The 27,474-nt window shown below is 33.7% G+C and overlaps 1 protein-coding gene and 1 long non-coding RNA gene across 3 annotated transcripts in view; one reads left to right on the top strand and one right to left on the bottom strand.

Annotated features, from left to right (window-relative positions):
- The window catches only part of LOC119080393 (BAI1-associated protein 3), a 77,661-nt gene extending 54,180 nt beyond the window's left edge, over positions 1–23,481 (bottom strand). For both annotated transcript variants that reach the window (XM_037188712.1, XM_037188710.1), the window contains exon 1: positions 22,923–23,481. The gene's annotated coding sequence lies outside the window, so the exon portion shown is untranslated. The remainder of the gene's footprint in view (positions 1–22,922) is intronic.
- On the top strand, positions 7,802–8,830 carry LOC119080583. Its single transcript, XR_005088352.1, has 3 exons — positions 7,802–8,084; positions 8,163–8,399; positions 8,679–8,830. It is a non-coding gene; the product is annotated as an uncharacterized LOC119080583 (long non-coding RNA).
- Positions 23,482–27,474: the final 3,993 nt, after the last annotated feature.

Raw genomic sequence — 27,474 nt, 5'->3', positions numbered from 1 at the left:
CTTTTTTTGTTTCAATTCAGAAACAGTGGCAATAATGTTAGTTTATTTAATTAAGAAAAATATCAAATATCTGTTGGGTGCTACGCACCCAACGAATCTTGGTGTCGGGTGCTTGAGCACCCAACGCCACCTAGAAGTCGGCGCCCCTGCGATATAGTATGTGTGTGTATACATCATGTACATACACGCAAATAGTCGTTATATGTTTCCCTACACAATATACAATTTTCGTTATAATTGTCATTATGCATGAGAAATATCGAACATTACATATCTACCATATAAATGCCAGTGAACAAAGGACACTTTTGAATTGAAACATACATGAAGTGATTCCTTGGTGTTTCCTCCTCTACTTACTTGACAATAGAGCTCTTATGTCTAACTGATGATGGTACAGTATATAATGTTCATTTCTACATTTTAGTTGTGTTTGCCTTGCTTTAACAATACATAACGATGACAACTTTATGCCTGAAGTTTAAAATGATAAAACCAACATCCAAACTCGAATGCTTCAATAGATACTTCATGGATATGTGATTGTTCTTCTTGTTTTGCCGATGTACATTCAAATAACTGACAAATGACAATTTGTTTTTAGATAATATTTCGAAAACGAACATAGAATTGATACATCAATCTCATTCTAATTTCTCGTCGCTTTTAACCTGTTACAGACGGTTGTCATATGCTATAGACAACGTCGGCAATAAAATAAACGACAAGTACAGGGTACGGCTAATGAGGTCTTATATAACAAAAAACATGTTCAAAACAAATGAAGTAAAAGATTTCTGAAATCAATATCTGAAAATCTTCCATCAAATGAAGTAATTTGAAATTCAAGCTTTGAATCGTAAAATTGTTGATATGCGTGCCGTCTGTGACAGGCGATATTTTCATATTTGTTGGGGGATGATTCAAACAAAGTGCTCAAAGAGTAGCAATAAACATGATGTCAGACAAGAAATAATAAGATTGAATTCAATGAAAACAACAAATTATAAAGTTGAAGCTTTGTCAATCTCGTAGAGGCATTGTTTAGTATAGTTGGGAGGCAAAATATTTTCATTCTTGAACAGTTCGCTTCTATCATCATTATTACGGGGATGGAATGGATCCCTTTCCTATTTGAAAAAAATAAACTTTTATCGCTGTTAAAGATACCAAGAGAAACATTCCTCTACAGTAAAATTAAATTTTTGTCGATTCAGAGAACCATAAATATCATGAAGTGTTGGAAGGCATTCATAATGTAAAGCAGGATGAAGAGGTAAAGTAACTAGTCATTGAAACAACAATAGTTGATAGGAATTTGGAAAGTATGTGACGCAGGGCCTAATATTTGTCAAAAGTTTCACAAATTTTGACAAATGTTTAACAAATTTTTGTGAAACATTTGTAAAAAATTTGTGAAACTTTTGACAAATATTAGGCCATGAGTAACGTGTTCATTACAAGTATCCTTATTGCCTCCATCTGATTCGTTGAGACAACGTCATTGTAGAATTCATTTTGATTGACTCATTGTCTTTCAAATATATTGCACAGAATTGTCTATCGGTCAATACCAAGTTCAATCTGCAACACCGGCTTTACATAACTTCCGAATCACGCTTCGAACTATATACCATGGTAGACAAATAAGCTATTCTGAGAGATCCACCATTGTCAACTTTTTGTACCAAACATTCCACTAAATCCGATTGTATTTTGCTTCCTTTCAGCTAAGTTGTATGACAAATTCTAAAAATCCCAATTACCTTGTACCAACAATTAAATAAATGGCTATCCCCTCGAGCTATTCTCACCGCATATTTGAATCTTGCCTCCCTCTGCACATACATTTAATGTTATAGCAACAAAATAACAGTGATATATCAGATAGTAAACAAAACCGTTTTCGCTTGTTCCTCGTACTAGTTATAATGAATTATTGTTCAACAAGCTTCCAAACTAAAAATGGCTAATTAATTAAACAGGAAGATTATGTCTGGAAAATGCAATATCATAGAGTTTTAGCTTGCATTTCAACTTATTCATTTTGTTAATTTGCATAGAATATTATATCTGCTTAACACGGAACATCTATATTTATAAAGATTGCCTTTTGCATTAATTCTGTATAAACCATACAATCGCATGATAGCAATGTGAGCACTGCTGGTTGACTGGTGCTCCACTGATAAACGACAAACTGTAATTACAAAGCTTCGTCTACTGTGCATGTACGTACATGCCACTTACCATCAAAGTAAGTTTCACTTTCATGAATAATCAAAGTTTCTGCTGGAAAATTATTCAATTATTGACGTATATGTTTTGAATTCCCTTAGATACAGCTGTGCATGCTTTCTGAAAGGAGTCCAGTCTCTGAATAGAGCATTATTGCATTGCTATTATTTAACTTTAACCAGAATTATGATATAACATCAGATATAACTTAAAACTAACATCAAAGATTTGGGTTAATGCTTTCAGTTACATAGTTTTGTGAGAAGGGTTTAACAATAGACCGACATGCATTCGACAACGACGTCATATGCAGAAGAGATGCTAATCGCCTCAAAGCACAACTAATTAACAGCGTCATCGACATAATACATTTTCCGTATGAATGGAAATAGAAAAATTGTAAACTATACGTCGGTTGAAACAATACACTTTGATAATCCGAGCCTATCACAATAAAGAGATTACCCGGGTTGTGTATAAAACTTGTTAAAGGATAAACCGCAAAATTAGGCAGCATAAATGTTTAAGATGCGGTTCGTAGCCAACAGGTTGTAGACTTTCTGACTAACAACCGTATTTAGATGAACAACAAATCATACATCTGGATTATTATAACGAGTTCAGTTCAAGTTATATTAATTTCGCGAAAAATATTCAAAATTTCAGATTCGTAAACAAGAAGAAAATCTGGTGTGACTAGTCAATAAATTACTAAGCAATAAATTACTAAGAAACCTGGTCATATGTAGTAGATCACTGGTCTTGAAGATTGCTACCAGGGCCGGACTGGCCTTCAAAAGCTTCTGTGAAATGTTAGAGAAGGCACTTAAAGTGAATTTTCGAGTCATTTTAGTTTCGAACCATTTACTTTGGACGCTTTAAAACTTCTTGTTGTTGTCCTTTGTGGCGTGGATCACGTGAATCGTTGTCAGCCAAATCTGTTACAATATCAATTTGTTAATTTAAAAGTCTAATTTAGCCTCCCGATAGAACTGGTAATCGCTTGGTATTTATCAACGTCAATCTCTTTCAGAAAATCGGTCAAAATGACGAATCGTATTACAAAGTAATATTTATCTGATTGTTCTGTATTTGTTGCATTTCAATATCATGTGTTCCAGGTCATCTGTTACTTGGCACTCTTCGCATAGGTCGGAGGTGACTATTTTGAACAAGAGTTGAAAGTTACTTTGAATAATGCTTATCCATCCCAAATCGATGAACACTGTTTCCCAAAACCATCTACCAACAATTGAATCAACAGTGAAAAATTTTGGATTTACTAATGCTACTCACCATCAAACAATGTAATCATCTCTTGAGGGTGTAAACCTAAACTTTCGGATGATTTAATTGATGCAACTCTACGATTTCATGTGGGTGTCCCGAGTATCCCGTTTCTTCAATGTAAATGTAAATTTAAAAGACATTCTCTCCATCCAATTTACCGGAGACTGAAATATGGTTTTCATTGATGGACATCCGATAAGTTAAACGCTGTATACACAATCTGAATAGATATATTCTCTACTCACGTACGCATATATGCTTGTTTTGTTTTTGGGGTCACGTTTCATCCATTCAACACAATTACAATATCTATACGCATGCATTTATATTCCAATCTCCAGAATATTATATCTCAGTTATATGCTAATATAGAGATGGTATATTGCGCGCAAATATTAAATTAATTCATACCCCGAAAAAGGGAGTGAAAATTCTGTAAATTATTCACAAAATATTTGGGATTATGTTTTCACTGTGATTGACAAAGGTTATAAAATTATATAGCCTCATTTTATGCATAGATATTTTCATAGACAATCTATATAATACAAATTCTGATGCCTCGCTTTTTCTCTCTATTTATACCGACCGAATATTCATAGAGTGTTGTATTAATGCAGATAACATGGAAATTATTACACTTTCAAGTTGCACAAGGAATTTTCTTGTATTTTTGAAGGGATAACCATACGAAATTTTCGTTGAGGAAGGATTCATTAAAGAGCTGTTTATGGGTTGACGTTACATTGACTTAAATTGTACAGAAGCTAAAATTATCCTATTCTATTTATTAAACAGTGGTTAATGTCTCATCAAGGTGTCTGAGAATTGAAGAATGCCAAGGGTTGGTGTCAAAGGTACATAATATTTGCATACCATGTAACAATGAAAAATTATTATAATTTGCCCACAATAGAACACTCCAAATTCTTCACATGTTTGTATTAGCTTTTATAAACGGCTACCGACTCACGAAAATAAGCGATTGAGATCTGATAAGTTTTTTTAAATCTTTTCAAAACGAAATGCATGTCACAACGAATGAAGTACAAGATTTTGTCATTATCGGTTTTACTTCATATAAAATCCGAATTTAGCTGGGAGAGGTGCTAATAGAAACTCCTAGCTATTTTCTAGTTATCCCCCCATACCACATTAACCAGGAGCTTATCCATTGCTTACGTTGTTACTGTCGATAACAGATAACATAGCCTGTCTGTAAAAATTGAATCGTATAATTGCCCAAATTTTCTTGGTGTCATGGAAACGTTCATGCGATCTACATAGGAAATGTTATGAACGTACCTTTGAAATTCGAAAACAGAGTTTGAATGTTACCCAATTATCCAAGTGTTGATTTTGCTAATACCAGCGAACACTTGCTGCCATTAATTTGAAAATGAGTGTTGGTAAACACTTTATTAAAAGCTACGAAAAAAACACAAGAAATTGACGGTGTTTCATTTCTGTAATTTATTATTTTCTATGGACTGTGTTTTCCTGGATGCTGTATGGTAGTCATTTATCAACGAACAGCATGCAACACCTCTGAATGTGTGTTGTACGACGATGAAAATTTTTCACTTACATATGGTGCGATAATTCATCCAGCCCATATTCTGATACCAATTTTATTAATGTTTTCCACAGTCTGTTACGATATTGATTTTACTGATGGGTTGGTGTGATTGTGATAAGCGTCTAACCATTCAATATTTATGACAATGGAATCAAAAACGGCCCATTGGTAAAATTCCATTGGAACAAACAAAATCGCTCGAATATATTGACGATTGATTAACCTTTTAGAAACGCGACATTCTAGTGACCTGTTATCAATGATGAAAAAATGACCGACCATCTCGTATAGTAAAAGGTACGTGGTCTATGATGTTATGTCTGAGTCGTCTAGATAACAAACCAAAACCGAAATTTGAATCTGGACTACATGTAAAAGCTTCAAATGTAACGCGATCTCATCATTAAATCTGTTACTTCTTCTGGTAAAAGTATGTTGCATGGTCTGATATTAAATCTTTTACTTCACTAGTTTTAACATACATTTGGTTATAATAAGAAAACACAAGCCGTATACCTCATTTCTTATGTCGATGTCGATAACAGATGACTTTTTTCCTTACATAATCCAGCCGAAATCTATTACAGCCAGTTTAGAATAGTTAGAAATATTCATGCGACTCTCTGTTTTTCTTAGTTCCACACGTTCCTCACATTTCATATGTTAGTATTATTCGGGCTATACTCGGATTTGCTGCTTATACGCGCACACGTAGAGTGAGACAACTAGCGTAATGTGCACAGAGTGGGAGTGTGCAATATATTGATAGAAGTGTGAAACTGTTGGAACTTAAAACAACCAAATACATGAATTTCTTGCTATCTAATCTGCGATTACTGTATAATTGAAGTTATATGAAACAAAACGACGAGTGGCCTGGCCGCACAAAAATCTGTTGACTTTCACCCAAGGGCCTATTTTAGACGAATCAAATTTCCGAAAATTCCTTATTTTTTCTGTCACGTTTTATCTATTCCTCTCAAATAACAATAGATCAACAGACCTCCGCGTGATATTTTCTATAAGATTTAAACGAAACCAAAGTTCGGGAAATTTATGGAATTTTCGGGAATTTAATTTTCTAAAATAGACCCTGCTTTGCCGACAGCCTCCATCTTGCCGATTGGTAATTGAAAAAGGAAAATGACCTACGGTAAACTTGTATTCTCATTCCGGTATCGATTACTACGGCAGAATACAATTTGTTTTAATGTACCTAATGGCTTCAGCTGGAACATTTTGATTTAACTCTATCCACACTATAATAAATGATGCTCCCAACTTGATCCAATTTGATATCGAGAATATGTTTTACGAATGGGGGTTCGTCCAACAAAGAGTTCCAAATTTAGGTGGATGCATGTTTCAATATCGTGAGTTTTCTACACAGAAGTAATGTCATCTGCAAAAGAAACGGTAAAACATGTGGACGTCATTTTTGAAGGACCCTCTTACTTTTCGTGTAAAAATACGTTCTGTACAATGGAGGCTGTAAATATCAAATTCTAGTTTGTCTATTATATAAGTGATTGCCTGAAACGGCATTAAAATACCGCAGTTATTTATACATATTAACCTTTAAGTTTCTATCAGAAAGCAACAACGAGAAACCCTCAACAATGTAACCAAAATTGGAACCAGAACACCACCACAAAATGGGAATATTTTCGCATGCGAATGAAAGATGTGAAAAACTTTTTTACCCGAATGTCAGGTCAACTTTGACGCTGGAAAGTGTATACGAAAATGAGAGCATTAATTTTCATTAAGGCCTTGCCGTCACACATTAAACTGTATCAACTAGTCATTATAGGAAAAGGTGTATCGAAATCGTAGCACATGCCAAAACCACAATATGGTGGAGTGATGGGTAAGTGTGTGTAGTTTCATTTATACTAAAAGCATTTCTGTATTATGAAAATATTTTGTTGTTTTTTCTGAGGAAAGTTTCTTTCTTGAGGGAAAAGTACTTATTAAGCATCGTTCGGAGATTGAACACGAAATATTGTATATGCCATTGTGTTATATATGTATACCGAACATTATTGATAGGAAGCAGTATATGTATGGCATTCAGTATCCGGTATCCGAGGTAACATCAGACGAAAGTTTAGCATTAAAATTTATACCATTGTTAAAATACTATTGAAACTTCAAGCAAAGGGAGAAGCTTAATGAATTACTTTCGCGAAAGTTTTGTTATGTCGTGGCGTAACAATTTCGTTAGTTTTGTTACATTTTACCGTTGGAAAAATTAAATTATAAATTAAAATGAAATTCAATGCTAATCAGTTTCCACAGCAACCGCATCGTTATACGTTTTTCTTTCGCTCTGTGAACAATTGGTTGGTTTAAATGTGAGCTCCTCATTTTTCATTCTGTGTTCAATATGGAAACAGAGTAAAGCAGTAAAGATGAAGTAATATCTAGGGCATCACCGAATGATCATTTGAAGAAACATTTATTTTTCGCTTTCATTCGCTGACATAAATAAAAATCAATTTACGATTTCCATACACCCCGCCCCAGTAAAAAAATTTTGTAAGTGAGACTTCTCAAAAGACTAAATCGTTCGAATTCAGACTTCTCAGTCCTCAGCTTCATACAAAATTTTCCTCACTGAGACAGTGAGTAGTCTGAATTCGATCGATTTAGGCTTTGTGAGAACTTTTTTTTTACTCGGGCGGTTTGTGTGCGAGCTATTATAGCATAGTAATCGCCCAGGTCGCTTTAGGCTTAACAAATTCTTACTGGGCTTTATATGTATTATAAGCGCACTCACTCGAAAACTAAACATTTCTTCACACGCTAGGCATTATAATAGCACTCTAGGTTCATAAAAAAATTCATATAAAACTTACTTGACGATCTACTGGCGATTTTGACGATCAACAGATGTCAATGCTTTTTATATTCGATTTGTACCACGGCTGAGTAAAATAAACCAGGCAGGACTGGTTAATTTTTGAAGCGTCAAGTAAGGGACCTCAAATAACGCTGACATAAATTTAATAATTTTATTCGCAAAAAAACAAGGCTAATCTTATTTTTCTAGATTTATCAGTTTAAGGCTGACCACGGAACATACCGAGGGGAAAACAACACGAGCGAATGGTGGGACAGTGTTGGGCGAATAATGAGCGAATGAAGGCGAACAATGGGGAAATAATAGGCGAATAATGGGCGAATGGCTGAACGGTGGGACAAGATTTTCCATTGCTCTTTCCCCCTCGGAACATACAAACCTTGATCTATGTTTAGTTGTCAGCAATGACCAGTCTTGATCATCAAGGTGACTTTTTGTTCCTCCCTTAATCATCATGTGCGTCTTAGTGACGATATTTTGACAACTGTTATCCCTCTAGGGCAAATTTGTTTATCTCGGCAGATCTGCTCTCGGCAGATAAAATAGCGTATGCACCTCTGTCCTAAATATTTATTTTGACGATTTGGATTTTGTACCACGCCTTCGGCTCGGTAAATAACTTTCAAATCGTCAAAATAAACATTTTAAACAGAGGTGCATAATCTACTATTACCAGTGTTAAATCACTAAATTTTAACATTATAGCACTCAGTGGACGTTATTTAACACCTACTGTGGAAGTTTTATGACACTCTATGGGAATAAAGTATCGAAAAAGCGTCGACTGTTCTATTTTATTACCGTTCAGTTTGTAAAATCGATTTTATTGTGTAAGCCATTATAAATATTTAGAATTTAAATTTTAAACGAAAAAAAAATGTTACAAAATGAGGTAAACCAAATTTTGCCCGACCGCCTCGACAACAACGTGTTTCTTGTTTTACATTATTACTCGTTCATTCGAACGATTGAAATTTGTATTGTTTTCTGATGCTTTGAATATGTACTTTGCATCATTGAATTTAACTTCAATTTTCATAAATAAATCCTAGTCGAGAAAAGGAAGAAGAGAAAAAAAAATCCAGAAAATTTATTACTTTTGCAAGCTCTCCATTCAGATACATAACATCAATTTGATTGAATTTTGCTACAATCGAATTTTTGACAATATTTTATTTGTATATTTTTCATCAATCAAAATAAAAATCACATCTCTTGGCTGGATATTACTTTTTATTCTTTTCGGGATTTTTTTTCATCTTTTTTTTTCTTTTTCCTTCTACGAAACAAAAAAGTGCTTTTTAGAAAGGTCGATAATACGCTTACGCTCCAAAATATATACTTGAATAAAAGAGCAGACAAGCATAAGGCGTCTCAGTGTTGTTAATACATTATTGGAAAAGTGTGAACCGTATATCAAAAGACTGAGGATTGAGGAACCCAGTTGTGAATGGGAAAAAATATTGTGTCGACAGTCGACCTTCTAACAATTTCAATGCCTAATATTTTGTTAGATTTTACTTTCGATGTTCACTTTGGTTCAACATCTACCTACCTGGTGGTACCAGCACAGACTCTTTTCAATTCAACAAAATTTACTGTTACATAACTTACAACTAACAAATCGCATCAAAGCTTACTACATTACTTTTTTAATAACTGTGAATAAGTTGTAAATGCTTTGTCTTCTGACTATTCTAAGAAAACCAAACTCTCCGGAAAATTTTAAAGGTCTTGCTGTTCTTGCCACCGCCCTTTCACCATTCAAAAACGCCAGTATATAACCAGTACAGTTATTATCGAGTCTGTTACTTCATCGGTATAAACTAAACATGTACACAAGAAATTGATAGTCAGTTATCTACTTTATGAAGGTATTTTATCGTACTAGATACGGATTTTCGACACCGCTGCATAAGATCCACATTACCCAGGGTGCTCTTTTTAATCTTTACCGCCGTAACATGATATAAAGAATACGGTTGGATTCGGCTTATTTAACAAAAATCAGAAAGATGGCAGTTGTCTTTGTTCTTCCCTAACCTTCAAGGCTAAAAAACGATTGTTTATCGCAGGGTATCGCTTATGGTTTATCTTCAATACAAGAAAATTGCCAGATTATTTGTCGGAAAATCGATCCGATCAAATGAAAATAAACTTTTCAAATGCGATAACTTGAGTAGTAATTCGATTTCGGGTCGGGTTCTTTTTTATTTCTTTTATGCGACCTGTATTCTCTTAGTGTTGCCGTTAACTAAGTAAATTAATCAACCGCCCCGTCGATCCCTGACAATATAACTCAAATAACTGAATAATTAATTCGATAAATAGAACATTTTCCAGCACCTCAACTCTATTTTCTTGTGTCCTTTTTGGTGGGCGCAAATACGAAAATAGATTCTTTATTCTGGCATCAAAATTGATTTAAGTGTGATGACTTCATTAACGTTTTTAGTGTGGCAATGGACTTTATATTATTTATAAAATACAGTCGGACATGCCACTCCCGAGAGAAAGTTGAAATGTTGAATGCTACCTACCATAGGTATACATCAAGACATAATATAGTTCTCGAGCCAAATGTTGTGATTCTTTCTTTTTTCCTTTTCTACGTTTGATTTATTTGTTAATAAAAAATAAATAAATTGCCACATTTTATGCACGTTTACGTGTCGTCTAAATTTGGATTTATGGAATCCAATTTTGGGATCCAATAAGATCAGACTATAAACGGATTTATGATTAGATTATTTGTTTCTGTTGTTCTTCTAACCTGTTACACATCATTTTTACTTTGTATTAAGCGATATGCGATTAACTTAATATGTTCGAAATTACAGTTTCGACATTTTACTGGGTAACTATATTACTATCAGGTCTGTTATTCTTGTTGTTTATAGTAGATTATTCACCTCTGTCCACATGTTTAATACGCTATTTTATCTACCGACGGCGAAATAATAACACTTTTTCACTGCTATTATTTCACCTAGGTAGATAATAGTATATTACTTCCAAGGTTCCAAGTTGTGTATTTGATAAGTGGGGTGTTACAGCCCGACCCGAAGGGGAGGACTGTATTCCCCACTTGTCAAATAACAACTTGGAACCTCGGAAGTACAATGCTTTACGTGATTAGGCAATGTAAATTAAAATGAAACATGCCATAACACGTAAAAAATATTATGTCTCAGAAGTTGGTACAAAGATTACTTAGTATTGACATTCAAAGAGGGAGCAGCTTCAATTTTTGGACTGTGTCGTCGTTTTTGGTAAGAAATCTTTTACCTCATTTGTTATGACAATATATTTTGCTATAAATGAGAAGCGATCGTATGGGCCTATTGCGTAAAGCCATAGCACTGCTCACATTTTGATTTTATCAGCATCCAAATATTCTCCATGTTAATGCTGGGAGCAGTGCTATGGTAAAGCAAAATTGTGTTTGTAACATTCTAAGGCAGCCGTATACAATTAGAAGACAAAAAATCAGGGAGTCTATCAACTTATTTCTTGGCATTCAAAATTCATACACTCTAACGTCAGTTGAACATTTTGAGAAAAAGGCGGCAATAAGAACTTGCAATTGACCCCTGAATTATCAGGATAGATTTTCTCCTCCTTGAAGAGAAGAGAAATGTTACCCAAAAGAATTGTTGCTCCCAGAGTGTAACAGATGTGTTGTATGTAAAATCAAATCAAATTAAAAAGATTGAGTCAGACACGTAGAGTAAAGTAAACCAGGCAGGAGCTATAGATTCGACTAAGGACCTGAATTATCGAGTAGCCCTAAGTTTTACATATTAAATTAATTCAATTTATGTCAGTGCTCATGTTCTTACAGTTTATTAGGTCCCTTCTTTGACGTTTTAAAAAATGAAGCGCTACTGCCTGGTTTATTTTACTCTGCCGTGAGTCAGAAGATTTTCAGTGTATCGTGATTCGAGAACAAGTATAGACTTACATAGCGCGTATATTTGAACTGTTTTTATTACATTTGCATGGTGTATTCAGCGTAATTGAGCTTACCAGTTAGTCGAGCACTGCAAATGTAATAAAATTAGTTAAAATGTGCTCTATACAACTTTATATTTGTTTTCGAATCAAAGTACACAGAACATCCTAAAAATCGATCATTTTAGTTTGATTTGATTTTCTAAAATTTTTGTACTCCACTTTCAGATAACAGCTAAAGTATAATTTAATGAAACATTTAACAACTTCGATTCAGCTCTGAATTTTCTATTTTTTATGCCGCCCACATGCTACATTTTGAAGAATTCAATTTTTATGACGGTAATGGTAAGGCTATAGTCAAAATAGTGGGTATACCCCCCGACCAGTCTATATTCGTCTCATTTTTCAGGATTCGTTCCATTCGCCCAGCGTAAAAAATATTTCACGAGCACGAAAGAATATTTTGGCAAAAAATCAAATTATAATTCATGTCCCTACGCAGTTTATAATACACGAAACGACTTATTTCCCATATTAGCAAAGCTTTAATTTGTTTACGTATTTGATTATTAAGGTCTAATAAAATAATGAAATGGAAAAAAATTAATATTAAAGCTCTGTAAAGCACGCAACATTGTTGATTATATCCTCCGATTATATCTTTATATATTTTCATTGATAATGTAAAAAAAAAATTGACGAAGAATGCGTGAGCATTGAAAACCTTTGATAAAAACCTAATTTGCATTTCATTTGGTTTATTTGGATAAATTTGTTATGAACCTTGAAACACAAATTTGCGCGAAATTAATGTGAACATTTTACGTGAAACATTTACGCTTTGAATGGTAAACAAAAACCGAGAAAAACAAACTATTATGTCGACACGAAATTTGAGTCGAGTGGTTTCAACATTAAAGAATTTTTATTTGCAGTTACTGGATGGAAAATTAATTTGTGGCGAATATTGGAACCGTGGTTATTAAATCAACGTTGGTTCATAGTGTAGATTTTTGTTAAAAACGGATATTCATACTGTGAATGGTCTACCCATGGAATTATAATAATTATCATAACGCAGGCACTTATGTACTCCAAATCTTTATTTTGACGAGCGTGGACGTGAAGTTATTAGTCCGACCCGATGGGTAGGGTGGTATTTTTACTCGTCAAAATATAAAAAGCATGTATGTATTGTGCCTTACATGATGAAGTAATGTAAATACATATTTCAAATATTCATTTTTTAATTAATTGGATACGTGGTTTATGCTTTTTAAATTGATTTTATTTCCTAGCTTTCGACTACCAACAGTAGTCTTCATCAGGGAATTGTGAAGTCTATTTTTTGACTGTATCGGTTACTGTGTTAGTGTGTGTTGCTATGTTCTTAATTGTATTCCTATTGGTTTCTGTGAGATGTCTTTGAATGTTGGTGTAATCTTTTTCCATTCATTGCTTAAAATTGTTCCTTTGTCGATATTCATTAGAGGACCGGAGTGTTGTTGGATGGCTAATCCTTCTTTGATTTTCCTCAGGCTGTGATCATTTTCTCGAACTAATAATTTCGAATTATTCCAATTGATTTTGTGTCCTTTGTTTCTAATTGTGTGTCTTGCAATCGCTGACTTGTTGTATTCGTATCTCCGGACGTTACCTTGATGATTTTCTAATCGATCAACTACCCTTTTTGATTCGCCAATGTATTTTTCATTGCACGAGTTGCATGGCACGGAATATACGCCAGCCGGTTGTTTGGTCTCTTTGTCTTTAATACTGTTGAGCATGCTTTGGACCTTTATGCCAGGTGTAAATGTGACCTTCCAATGTAGTCTGTTTCTGAGATAGCCTCCTACCTTATTAGATACGTTTCCTATGAAAGGTAATGGTACCCAATGTTCATCATTTTCTTTTTCCGTTTGTGAATTTTCAATTAATGTTTGATCGATCGTGCGCGTCTCTATGACTTCTGCATTACGTTGGTTAGTCGATAGAATTGTTTGTGGATCGTTTATGTTTCCAATTGATATATCATCGGTAAATTTTTGTCTCATTCGTGATATTCTTTGATTTATAAAATTTAGCGGATAATTGTTCTCTATTAAAATTTTCTTAATGTGGTTCAATTCGTCTTGTAAATGTAATTGACTGCAAATTTTGAAAGCACGAAAAACAAGTGAATCGATTACCGATATTTTCTGGGATTTGTGATGGAATGAGTTGTAATTTAGATATCTGTCCGTGTGTGTGTTCTTACGATATACTCTTGTTTCAAGTATTCTGTCCGAGGTTCTTTTAATCATTATATCCAAAAATGGTATTTCTTGATTAGATTCTTTTTCCATTGTGAACTGGATTTGTTTGTGGTATGAATTGAGTATTTGTCTTATGTTTTCTGCATTTTTCTTATCCCCATCAATTATGGCGAAAATGTCGTCGACATAACGTTTCCAGAAAACTATTTTTTGAAGTTTCGGAATGATGGTCTTTTCCAATTTTTGTAAGTATATATCAGCAATGGTTCCTGAAATTGGAGATCCCATTGGGCAACCATCGTTCTGTAGATATAACTTGTTGTCGTATTGGAAGTATGTATTATTCAGACATGTTGTTAGAAGCTGTATAATGTCGTCTACTTCCAATTTGCTGAGTTGGTTTTTCTTCCAGTCTTTATTTTCCAATAATCGCTCTTGTACCGCTAAGATGGTATCTTGTATTGGTAATTTTGTGTAAAGGCTTGAAATAAGCAAAGGGCATTTACATTTCTGTTACAAGTAAATTACTGTAGCCGAAGGAAGTGGGGGAAGTGGTGAATTGTTTTTCTATTTTTGAGAGCAACCTCCACTTCCTGAAAAAGTTCATCACGCGAATGCTTTTTAAAATTTTGAACTCTGTTCTTAAACCCCGAATCAATCTATATCATATCCCTAATATCAGTTATGCAGAAGTTACTCAAAGTTGAGGTGAAACGCAACGACTGGATGAATAATCGAAATTTCTTTTATAATTTACTCGGAATGACTCTAGCTGGCATATGACATCAACCTTTCGAAAATGCGACAACTATTATACCTTTCATTACAAAGTCACTCTTAATTTTAAATATTCCGAAATGAAATGAATTTTTTGTACGGATTCAACCACACAAATGACCAAATGACGACCATGAAAGAAAAACTATGAGCAACAATGCACTTCAATTAAATTAACTTTTTAATTATTTTAAATAGCTAAGTCTTAACAAATGAGTTTCAATGTCATTTTAGAGGCTTCCTACTGAAAGGTTCAGTGTTGTACCACAAAGATGTGTGGCAGCCTTGCAAAAATGAATTAAAAATTGAACAAACGACCGTGATATTTCAACGAAAGGAAGGCGCCGACAAATTTCTTTGTGGTTACGTTAATTATGCATTAATTAACGTCCCTCTCTAAGACACAATCTACGTATAAATAAAGAAATTTGTTTTCAAAATGCAAGGAAGTGTAGTTAAGGCTTTAAGTGAAGAGGAACTGGTATACGTTCTAGAACAGGTGAAGACACATAGGAAATTTTTAGTACATAGAAAATTCTCTTCTAAGTCCATGAAGGTGCACCAAAAATTTCGGTAACTTTCTCTCACGACCTAGGAACTGCGTAGTTTCTATGGTGTGATAGATATTCAATTCAATATGCAATATAGTAGACTGTTGACAGAATACAAACGTGAGGATGTTCGAATCTTTTACTTACAGTTTGTTCATTTCATTTTTACACAGTTTTAGATATGTCAGAGTTTTAAATGTACCCAGTCAATTAAGTTCTTCTCAAATTATGAATTTTTGGCGCAAAATTTAAAATTTCTATCGCGAATTCAAATATTGCGCAATTTGGGAAAAACTTAATTGACTGGGTACATTAAAAACTCTGACATATCGACAATCTTTAGAAACTGTGTAAAAATGAAATGAACAAACTGTATCTGGTCTCAGTATTTCGACAGATTGAAGTAAAATCTTTCTCTTCCTTTGTTTTCGCAAAAAATTTTCTTTATAAGGCGACGTTAGGTAGAGCTGATCATCTATTTTTGTCATCATTGTCAATACCAGATGTTATAGCCGTCCGTAAAATATTTTGTGATTATGACCATAACGGCGCACAACTCTGTGGTCGGTAACAGATGTGTAGCGTCTTCTGAAAGGTTAAATAGAATGTTATGCCACTGCGATAGGATATTTATGACACTCGTAAAATGGGTGCACATCTTGTCAAATCTATTCAGTCCATTAGTATACAGGGGAGTGGTTAATGTAACTACCAAAACCACAAAATTATACCGATGATTAGGTTGTTAAAAAACAAACAACATAAAACCAAAAATAAAAGAACAGTTTTAGTACTTCACGGTATATTGACAATGTACTGTGAATTTTCCTGAATACAATGAACACAAAATTTCGAAACTGTAGCAATCAGCAAAAAACAATTTGGATAAACAATAAAATGTTTGCGCGAAACGAAATTATGCCAAACTTCTGACGGATGTAGCACTTTTGAAGCATTATGTTCGCATATACTCGTCAACAAAAATATCCTGGACTGTTGCGGAACGAATTTTCCATTGCAGCTATTTTGCAACAGAATTTCTGTTTGTTCATTTCGTTAAACGTCTAATTACATATAATGAATCAAACAACTGCAAAATATTGATTCGATTTTCGGATAAAATATATTAATGGAAAATGATAGGGGAATCGATTGAGTGTTTAAAATTGATAACAATTTGATTCAATTCGTTTTATTTGCAACGACGAAAACAAGCTATTGTGCACAACTGTTTATCTTTTCCAAAATGGAAGTCAATAACATTTTGAAATCTGATCAATTAATGTTTCATACTATAGAAGGCTGGAGACTAAAGATAAGAGAAATGTGTACCTTTACACTGATGTAAATGTTACAATCAGCTAAAGTCAACAATTGAACTTAAGCAACTAGACATGAGTTTTTCGTCAGTTCTTATACATAGAAATTTCGTCATCTGACAAAACAACAACTAAATGCCATTCTGTTAAGGTGAAAATAGGCGTTTCCTCCCCCGAACTGTCATCTTTGTTTTTGTTAACGGTTCATCACACCTCGCATATATGAGAAATCTGTGTTCATCTTTGGCTGCAAAACGTTGTTCTTGTTGCTCGAAGAGAGTTTGTGATGATATGTCATCTGCTATTGATAGTTACGTCGAAAATAAGCAATGAGCAGTCATTGAGCAAAAGATATGATGAAACTAATGAAGTGATTTTGCATCGATCTGTTGAAAATTGTTACAAAGAAGGAAGTAACCAACGCGCCTCGAGCGAAAGTAATCATAGTCGTCAGCTGTCAAATAGAGCCCTGTTTTGTACTTCACACTAGTGTAAAAAGAAGTGATAATAAAGAATTATTTATGAAAAAAAGAGTACTTTTTTGCAAGATAAATATAGTGAGGTAGGCCGCTCGTCTGAATGGCATTACCTCCTCACTATATTTACCTGGCTTTTTCATACGAAATGGTTTTTACAGTGTCTTTCAGTTGTGTGACACACTGTCAAGTTTCAGTACCCTATTTTAAGTACCACTACACAAACAGATTCGACTATTCGAGAGCTTATATAAAGTTTATTTGGAACCTGTCAACGATAATATACTTTTTATACTTAAGCGAATTTCATGCAAAATAAATTAGGAATAACTCAACAGCGATTTTATGCTAGACTTAAAGTCAGTCAAGCTACAACTCACACTATCGCCAAATTCCTTTTACATTTTTTTTACTTTCCTTCACATGCTTCTATTATTAACTTATGCAAACCAAATATCTCCAATTAAAACAACAGTGTTGTTTACTCAAATAGGAGAAGCTAGCGCTAGTGGAAAATATTTTCTTTCAATTTTCGTATTCAATCTTCAATCTGATATGCTAAAAGCTACAATCTGTTGCTCTTGCATGGCGAAAATAACGGAATTACAGCACTGAAGCATGTAAAATTAATTACGAAAATTAGTTTCGTTACCGTGTAAAGCGACTGCAAATTCATTTATTTCACTTGTTTGCGATGCATAAAGAGTGCTGCAAATTTTAATGGAACAGAAGCATGGAATATTTTATGAAATTTACACCGCAGGGCCAAAAACTTGCGAATTGATTTTCATATGGCTTGGACACGATTCAGTTGAAGTAATTTGTGAGCCCATTACCCATCATTGAGTATTTAAAAAAAAGAGAGGAATTAAGGAAGATTGCATAGGATAACAACAATCCTGATCACATATTACATTCATCAAAGTCTGAGGAAAATTGTACTTACTCTCCATGACCTGACCTGTGACTAAAAAGATTTTCAGTTGTCTGAACGGAATAAATAAAAAGTATCAAGTTGCAATTTCAAGGTTTATTTAAATTTCTATCTCCCCCTTTATGTATATAAAATGTATATAAAACGAAGCACTGCCAACGAATCGTTTGACCTACATTAAGTCGAACAGCCTCATTACCATAAAACAATGAAAATGGGTTCGGTATATGTATAAGAGATATAATTTGTTTATTTTCTCAATAATGATCATTTATGCAAATAAGTACGATTGTCGGAAAAATGTGTCGATTACCGACCAATACTGTCGGTTTGTGCAGTAAAATAGTAATATTATCTTCGGTTTTTTTTTTCTCTATTTGAACAAGAACATATTCAACTATTAACTTTCCCTACCCTGTGCAATGTATTGTTCCCATGCACAACAAGAGGTATATGAAATATGCTTTACATAAATCTATTTCGCAGCAAAGTTAGTTTACATTTTTCCAACATTTTCGCTCGAAACAAATTCCAATTCCCTTGCATAACTGGGTTGCTAACAAAACAGATACCCAGCACTGGTATGTTCGCACAACTCGTCGGGATGAATAAACATAAAATTATTTTAAAATGTTTCAACAAGATACATGTAAAAATGTGAAATATATGGAATTTGGAGGTTTGTACGATGGAACGCTATTCACCTGAGAGCAATGTTACTTTTAGTCCCAGTCCACAAGTTATGTGCGCTGTGCTATATGCAATTGGGTGAACTTTCAATTAGGATTCCATTTTTAGCAATTTTTAAAGATAAAGTTCAATTTAAATGTAATCTATGGATCTAACGACTAGTAATCTGTTATCGACAAAAATAAGAGAAGAACCACGACAGAGTAAAGTTAGCCAGGCAGGAGCGCTGTTTTGACTTGGGACCTGAATTATCTAGTAGCCCTATATTTGTTGCGTATAAAAATTTTCAATTTATGTCAATGTTCATTTGAGTTCATTTTCATACAGTTTATTAGGTCCCTTGTTTGACGTTTCGAAAATGAACCGCTACTGCCTGGTTTATTTTACTCTGCCGTGGAAGAACACGTTCGTTTATACAGCATGACATCAAATAGAATAGTGAACAAAGGAAGTAACAGATTTAGTCGTTATGTGGTGTTGCGATTATTATAGCCTTAATAAACGGGTGAAAATTTCTTTATCAAAAGAAGCAAAACAGTTTGAATCTGTGGTAAAATAATGATTTTCTGGAAAATAGTAGGTCATGAGCCTTTTAAGTAACGAGCTAGCTTATATGATATCGATAAAATTTCACCTGCGCGATAACTTTCACTCATAAGTTTTCACCACTGCAAACTTGGAGAGTTAAAACCGCGGTAAGATTGTACATTGTAAATTCATTGCTAACACTAGTAAATGTTCAAATTTTCAGGCGTTTACAGACAAAGGGATCATTCAAAAATTATGTAACACTTTTTTCAGCGCTGTCATCAAACTAAATCCTAAATAACTGGAGAAAAACGCGCTTTGTAAAGTTAAAACTATGTTATATGACCCCTTTAAAGGGTTCATTGAGGGTAAAACCTAGTACTAACTTTTAAGGACGAGTTATTTAGGATTTAATTTTGATGACAGCACTGAGAAAGCTGTTCGTTATTTTTGAATGATCCCAAAGCCAAAAAAGTAAATGTTTGTATTAGGTTTCTATGTTAGGTAAAATCGGTTCTCTAAGAATAAAAGGAATAAGACATCAAAGGCAATCAAAGAAATGAAAATGGGGTCTTCTGCAGAGTCCATCAATATTGAATAACGAGGTCTTCTTCAGCGAGTACTTAAGTAGTGCTTTACAATCGGGAAAAGTAAATATAAATAAAATTAAATTGAGTTTTTTTGAAGGCGCACTTCTCGTTTGCCATTACCATCGAAATAATGGACCATTATGTCGTTATGTATTTTCAATAGCCCCGAAAATTCTTTTTTATAAGATGACGAACAATCATATGGAAGAAATGAGAAGAAGAAGAAAATAATCGTAAAACGATTATTTCAACAAATAAACAAACAAAAATATATTGATGCTGGTGGAATATCAACAAGGCACAAGTAGAGTTGAAATATAAATGGTCGTAATCATCATGATTTTTTTTAGACCCGTACGATGTGCTAGTGGCTAACTGGCTATATATGCTGTTTGTAACACTTGATGTCTTCCGTGTCCACAGTTGATAATTTAAGTAAATCTTATCCAATTTTGAAAGTTTTTTTTTTCTGTGAGTGCTTCCCTTAACCTGCAGTTTTAATTTCTGTTGGAATACAACAGAAATGTTCCAGTCAAATTTGAACAAAAAATATGAAACTTTAAACGTTTTTCCAAGTTGCAAATTCGTGTTTTAAACTTCACAGAATTCTTTTGTTTTTTTCCAGTTTCTGTTTCAGATGGTATTTTTTCGAAGATGAGCAAAATTGGTTGAAAGTCTATCCAAAAACGATTATTAAAACAGAAAAAGCTTTTACAATATCAATTAGGAAACAAGAATTTATGAAAATGGGTTCTATCGATCATGACCGTTAGATTAAGTGTTAAGTGATAGATGTATACGTGTATATGTAAAATGATGAACAAAAAATTTGATTTCCAAGAAGAGAAAGTTATAGAGTTTTACGAGTAGAATGCATGGTATGTATGACAATAATTATTAACTTAATCTAGGATTATCTTATCATATTTAGCTTAACTCAAATAATGTTTCTACGTACTTCATGGATCAACAGTTTTATCCTAAACAGATAAAAGAACCATGAGTATTTGTTGTACAAATGAAATTGCAGTGTGTCAGATGGCGCAAGTTATTACCAAAATATCGTAGATATACAAAGCTTTGCGATGAGAGGTTCATAACGGGAAAAATATCACCCCGAAAAGGTGTAAATTTAAGGCCCGTCATAGGAAAATGAGGTTCATTATTTTTTGGACACATTTAGCCCGTTTTGTACACAAAAAAGATGTTTTGTACACATTACGTCCGTTTTGTACACAACAAAAACTGAATTTCTACACAAATGTCCGACACTTTTTTGAATGAAAATATTTTACCGCCGAAGTGAACACAGCAAACATTCATTCTAGTACTTATAACAGCGGAGTGTCACAGTTGTGTCGAAATATTTTCTGTGTTTTTGTCGCGACAAAACGAAAAAAAAACTTTTTGTTTTTGCATCGAGTAAAAAGTGTTTTGTGTTCAAATATGCCTAGGCGACCTAAAGAGGCTATGTCCGAATACAATGGAAAGCATAACAGGTGAGTTTCTTTGAATTTTTTCGGTGAATTTTTGTGATAAAATTTTCCATACATTTTCGGGAAACTGTCCTGTCATTTCCCTATAGAAAGTGGCGACATAAAAGATTAGCGAAATTGCTAAGAAGTACAAGTCACACGTGACATCTGTTGATCGTGGAAGCCTGTACTTGTACTTGCACTATGCACAATTTCTACGATATTTTGTAAAGTTTTTACTGAATTAGTTCTTTACTTTTTTCTACGATCGCACTAGATATCGTATGGGCCTGACGTCGCATCGTCTGCTAAGTTCTCCACTTTTTTCACTGTTTGTTTCCTCTTTTCTTCTTTTCTTCTAGTTTTTTTTCAAAAGCTTTTTAGTTCTTTAAATGTTTCCCTATGTGTAATGTTCCCAATGATATTGAAAACTTTTTCCTTTTTCTATGCAACGCCACAACAACAATGTTTCATTTCGTTGGGTTTATAAATGTTTATAAATTGTACATCATTCTCTCCACAACATAAAGAGACTGTGTACGACAAATGAAGAAAATTCACTATGGCAAAGTTCAATTTATGTTTTATGTTTGTTTATGTGTCTCGATCCTATAATATTGGTGGTGGATGAAATAAGTTTTGTTTTTATCTCGTCTAACCCCGCATCGGAGTAGAATGTCACTCTATTTGAACAACCATCTAAAAATGTAATAATGATATCCTATACATTATTGCCAAAAGTTTGTCAATAATTTGGCATAAAACAAACAGAGTGTGTGCCGTTCGAATCATAGAGATACAATAAATGAAAGGAAACAAAAACGAAAACAAAAAATTATTATTTTTTCGTTCAAAAAAGTTGAATTGGGTTCTCTATGCTTTATTGTTGTACTTGTCTGAAAATTTGAGATAAATAAAAACATTGGAAACCACACACTTCATTCACATTATATAAACATCCCATTCGATATATATAAAAAAACGAACAGCCCATGTCGTTCCATCGAAATAGAAAGAAAGAAAAAACATTTTCGTATTATGAGTTGTGAAATATCTCGATCGCATTGGAATTTTATTAGTTTTGATATTCTAACCCCCCTCAATCAAATTTCCTGTTTATTTCTCCCGTTCATATTCATTTTTGTAAAATATGACAGAAAATACTAACAACTTTCGAGCGGATCAATATTTTCACTAAAAATGATATTAGGAAGAAGTTTTTGTGTTTGGAAATTTCAAGATGACCAAATTTAATAACTGAACAACTATTTGAAGGTGCAGTTGGTGTTCGTATAAAAAATCCAACTTCAACTGGGTATTACACATTATATTGATCCATCAATCAAAAGTTGTTGCAAAGATAAAATAGATAAAATGGACTGCACACGTATACATACCTTGACCTTATCGCTCCCAAACAAAATCTGCCGATTTTCACAATATTAATTCAACTTCAATTATCATCACAACTTTACGTAAAAAAAGTCGTACAACGAAAAATAAACACACCCCAGATATATCACACTGGTATTCCAGGCGCTCAAATTCACTGAAAACTGAACGAAATTATCAAACACTAAAGAAAGTCCACCTTACATCTCGCAGCTACAAAAAAATAAACTTTTTACAAATTGTACACCATTTTCTGTATGCAACAGATAGTGTGTTGATGGCAGCTTTTAAAAATTCACACACACATTACTCATGCAAAGCACAAAAATGCACAGAAAAATTATCATTCAGTTGTCGATTTTGTATACAATATTTACTTGGTTATAACCGTTCCCGATCAATGTCCTTTTACAACTGAGTCGAAAAGAGCGAACCAGTACGCTCAAGTAGGAAATATTTTACTTCGCATTTTCATCGCTTTTTCCCTCAGGAATTTAGTGTGGTTCGTTTTTATATTATAAAGTGCGAGTGAAAAGAGAGAATCCTTTATGTATTGTTGCCTCTCCGTACGATAGTCAGTGGCGTATTGTAGATTGTTTTTTCCATTCAATGGAAACTCCGGACGGTGAGGTTGAAAAAAATGTATTCGACCTGTCTTGGACTCGAAATGTTTTTATTGGCACCACTACACGACTAAAAATAACGCAACAAGAAAATATTTCGATGGGAAATTTTTTGATTAGGTTGATTTTTCGTTGTTTTTGGACTCCTGGAAGACTATGTAGACACTACTGGGAGACTTCATAACAAAAATATTGTTGTTTAGCCTGAGGTCTGAGCTTCACAACGATACCAATCAGGTTGTTCATGACTATCAACAAACATCTTTTATAGTAAGTTGAATAAACATTTTTTCAAGCTCACCGTGTCTGGTATGACTATAATATTCATTTGAACGAATTCACCTTGAGAGCTTTAGTATATAAATATAAATATGAGAGAGCTTTTTCTTCTGTAAACAAACTTATCGTATGAATGAATGCGGAGCGTAATTCATAGAGTGGATAGCTGTTGCTTATTATCTATTGAAGCGCAAAAAAAAATAGCAAAAAGAAATGACTTTGGCATTTGGATCATTTATTGGAAGGTAATCTTTTGATGATCTTTTTTCAAATAGTTTTTCAAAAGGTTAATTGTGTGTTAGAAAAGCTTTCTCGTTTGGCATGCATATCATAGCAAGTTGGTACGGTAATTTATGAATTTTTTTCCCTCAGTGAGGCATATTTTTTGTTTGTTGATATAACCAATACGTTGCCTGTTGAACTAAAGTGCCAATCATTCAATTTTCTCGAGAGAATAAAAAGTTGCTAATGTCATTGACGGAACGGATGTGTGCTTTTGTAGGTAAAAATTTCAGTATAAATTTTTTAATTTTTAATTTAAATGTCTAGAGTATAAGTAAACAGTACATAGTACAAGTGCATAGTAAAATGGATGAAGTATGGGAAGTTGACTATTTTAATCTGAAGTGGTCCTGAAAATACTAGAATCTGCTCCCATCTGAACTTAAATGATCTTAACTTAATCTGAATTGACCTAAACCCTAAATAAAGTATTAGGGTCACATCTTACCTAAAACCTGAAAATTTTTCCTGACTGGTTTGTGTGAGACCATGGAAAGATCATCAGGTGCGTTTTTTACTACAATCATCTAACTTTATGAACTTTCAAGGCTGACTAGTTTTGGGTCAAGGCAGAGCCTATTATTGAGAGATGAGAAGTAACAGATTGAATGCTGTGAGTATTATTGTCAATTTTACCGTCATTAATTGATTGGTGTTGGTATTTTGTCACGAAAGGAAAACGCCAAGAAAAAAATGGAATCCTCCACCTTTGATATTTCTATATTACATTCGCAATGTACCGAATAAGCTTTGATTACGCCATGTGTTCTCTACGTACGATAATATCCGAATTAAAAGGAATATTCGAAATCGGAAAATTTATTTTTTACACAATATAGGTATTCGAAATACTGCAAACGATATAATAGACCTAATACTCCTTTTATACCCCATACAAATAATCAATAGGTACGCAGTGTAATTTGTTGAAATACAATAACAGTATTAGCACCGCAGGCAGACTTTTTTCAATTTTCATTCTGAAAATTAAAATCTTTTGTTCTTTTGTACTGTTTTTGACGAGATTGAACAATGCAGACCAGCAACCTTTTTTTTCTGCAACACCACGGATTTTTCCGTAACATATATATCGTTAATCCACTACTGGGTGTATAATACAGCCAGTTATAGAATGTCTGATCGATGTAGTATACACAGAATCCCATAGCTCAATCAATCTAATTCAAATTCAGATTAACCTTTTTGTATGTATAATCACTTGAAAGGTAGCGTCTAGAGAAGCTTTCATTTATAATTGCTTATTAAGTAAGTAATAAGGTCTTGGTAAAGTGGTCGTTAATATTCATTTTCGCCTAATTTAATGAAGGTAGTAAAAAATCAAGTTTATATGCGTAAAACGGCTGAAATTATTTGTACTCAACAACGTTAAAGTTAAATTTTATTGACGGTGGCAAAAAGTTACGTCTCGGTTTTAAGTCAAATATCTTCAATGGGCCAAATGATAGGAATTGTTTGGTAAATGATTATTTGACTTGGTTAAAGGCTCGGATCAATAAATTTCGTTCAAGAGCCTCACATCCAATCCGTATCCATCGTAATTATTCCTTTGGCATGTTACGATTACTTCGACCATAATTTGGATCTCTTCGAGGGCTACATTATAAAAGGGCGTAAAAATCATATATCTGACACTACGCAAATGGTTTCCATTAAAAAATCACAACGCATAAATGGCCATTTTCTCATCTCAGCTGAAACTTCGGGAGCCTTAGCTGTGAAAAACGTTATCAGGTGCCCGTCTGGGCACCAAACAAGACCCTCAAAATACAATTTCCAGCTTTTTCCCTTCTTAAATAAAATACTATTCACGAACCCTTGAATTATTTCTGATTTTTTGAACTTCATATGAGAAATATGAAAATTGATTGATTAGTTCCAGAGATAATGTAGTTGCGCCTTTTTGTGATGTTGCCCTCCAATATATTGACATAGACATAATAATTGAATAAATGGACAAATTCAGTGTTGTTCATTGAATATTCAATATGATCCTCTTCAAAATATAATTACCAAGACAATGGCGGAGGCGGAGGTGTTTTTCTGTTTAACCAGCACCACGTTTCTATTATTAATACAAAACAAATCTCTAAAACCCAGAACATTATGTTTATTCATTACGCTGCACACCAATTAATCGTAAACCACCATCACCGTATGTATATATATATCGCTCTACTATCCAATCGATCCACACGATTTTCATTTAAAATATGGTTTTATTCACACATATTGAATAATGTGGTTCAGTGGATTGGGTAGAACTTTTTTAACATTTATTTTTCCCTTCACCCATATCGGTTCACTGGACAGCGCGGTTTTTTCTCGATATGACTGTGGAATTTATTATGATTCACGGAGGAAAGTTTTACGGTTTGAACACAAAATATGTAAATAAGTTTACCGACTTCCGATAAAAGCTTTCGCAACATTAAAATGGGAAATACATGTTTTTAATCCATTGGATTAGTTTTAAATTGTGTTAGCAGAGAGTAATAAAGATGTAAATATGGGTGAAAGTTTAACACAATAATCTGTTGGATAATGTTGTAATTGGTAAACCGTCTGACATAGCCACAACGAATAGTCTGACCTTGACACGATGCATTTTATTTTTCTGATATTGGTCGACTAGACAAATGTTTACATTTGAAACTCGTACAAGTTACAAAATACGTACTTTCGGTATTCTCCCAAGCGGCAGGCAGTACGGAACTGTCTACCCAAAAGCCTTTGAATGACGAACATTTGCAAAGGAACCTTCGTTCATTTAAAAAAAATCGAAATGTACTTTGGGCCAAGCTTTAGGCACCATCCGAATACCCATAGCGTCCTTGCGGGCCTGATAAAAGATCACATAGATTTTCGGTCCTACACTTACAAGTAAACCAAATTAAAGTCAGAGTTCATAGAATCTATTCATAGATCATCCCTGGTTAGTAACTGACAGAAGATTTAATACAAGACAACTAAAATGCTCGGTACGAGTGAACGTGGAATTGAGTGCACAAATAGAAAAATTCGTTTTTGATTTGCACTGAAAAATCGTTGCATGAACGGACTCACCTTTGACTCTTTCTCTTCGTTTTTTTTTTCTTTTTTCTTTTTCAACTTTTTCATTCATATTGCGTTATTGTTGGCTTATACGCGCGTACATGCAAGACCCTCCAATTACCATACAAAAGAGCATACCTTCAAGAATTCATAATTTTGCTTGTAAAGTAACATAAAAAATTTACGGCTGCTCACAAAATACCATATGGTCGAATATAAAACAAAATTTTCTTCACAACTCTTCGGTTTCAGTTCACAAGAAAAATCAAACCAATGAGCATACACATAACATCCCGTGTGT

Source organism: Bradysia coprophila, unplaced genomic scaffold, assembly GCF_014529535.1.
Source record: "Bradysia coprophila strain Holo2 unplaced genomic scaffold, BU_Bcop_v1 contig_350, whole genome shotgun sequence".
NCBI classification, from domain to species: Eukaryota; Metazoa; Arthropoda; class Insecta; order Diptera; family Sciaridae; genus Bradysia; species Bradysia coprophila.
The sequence above is the reverse complement of the archived record's forward strand: the minus strand, read 5'-3'. Positions and strand labels throughout refer to the sequence as shown.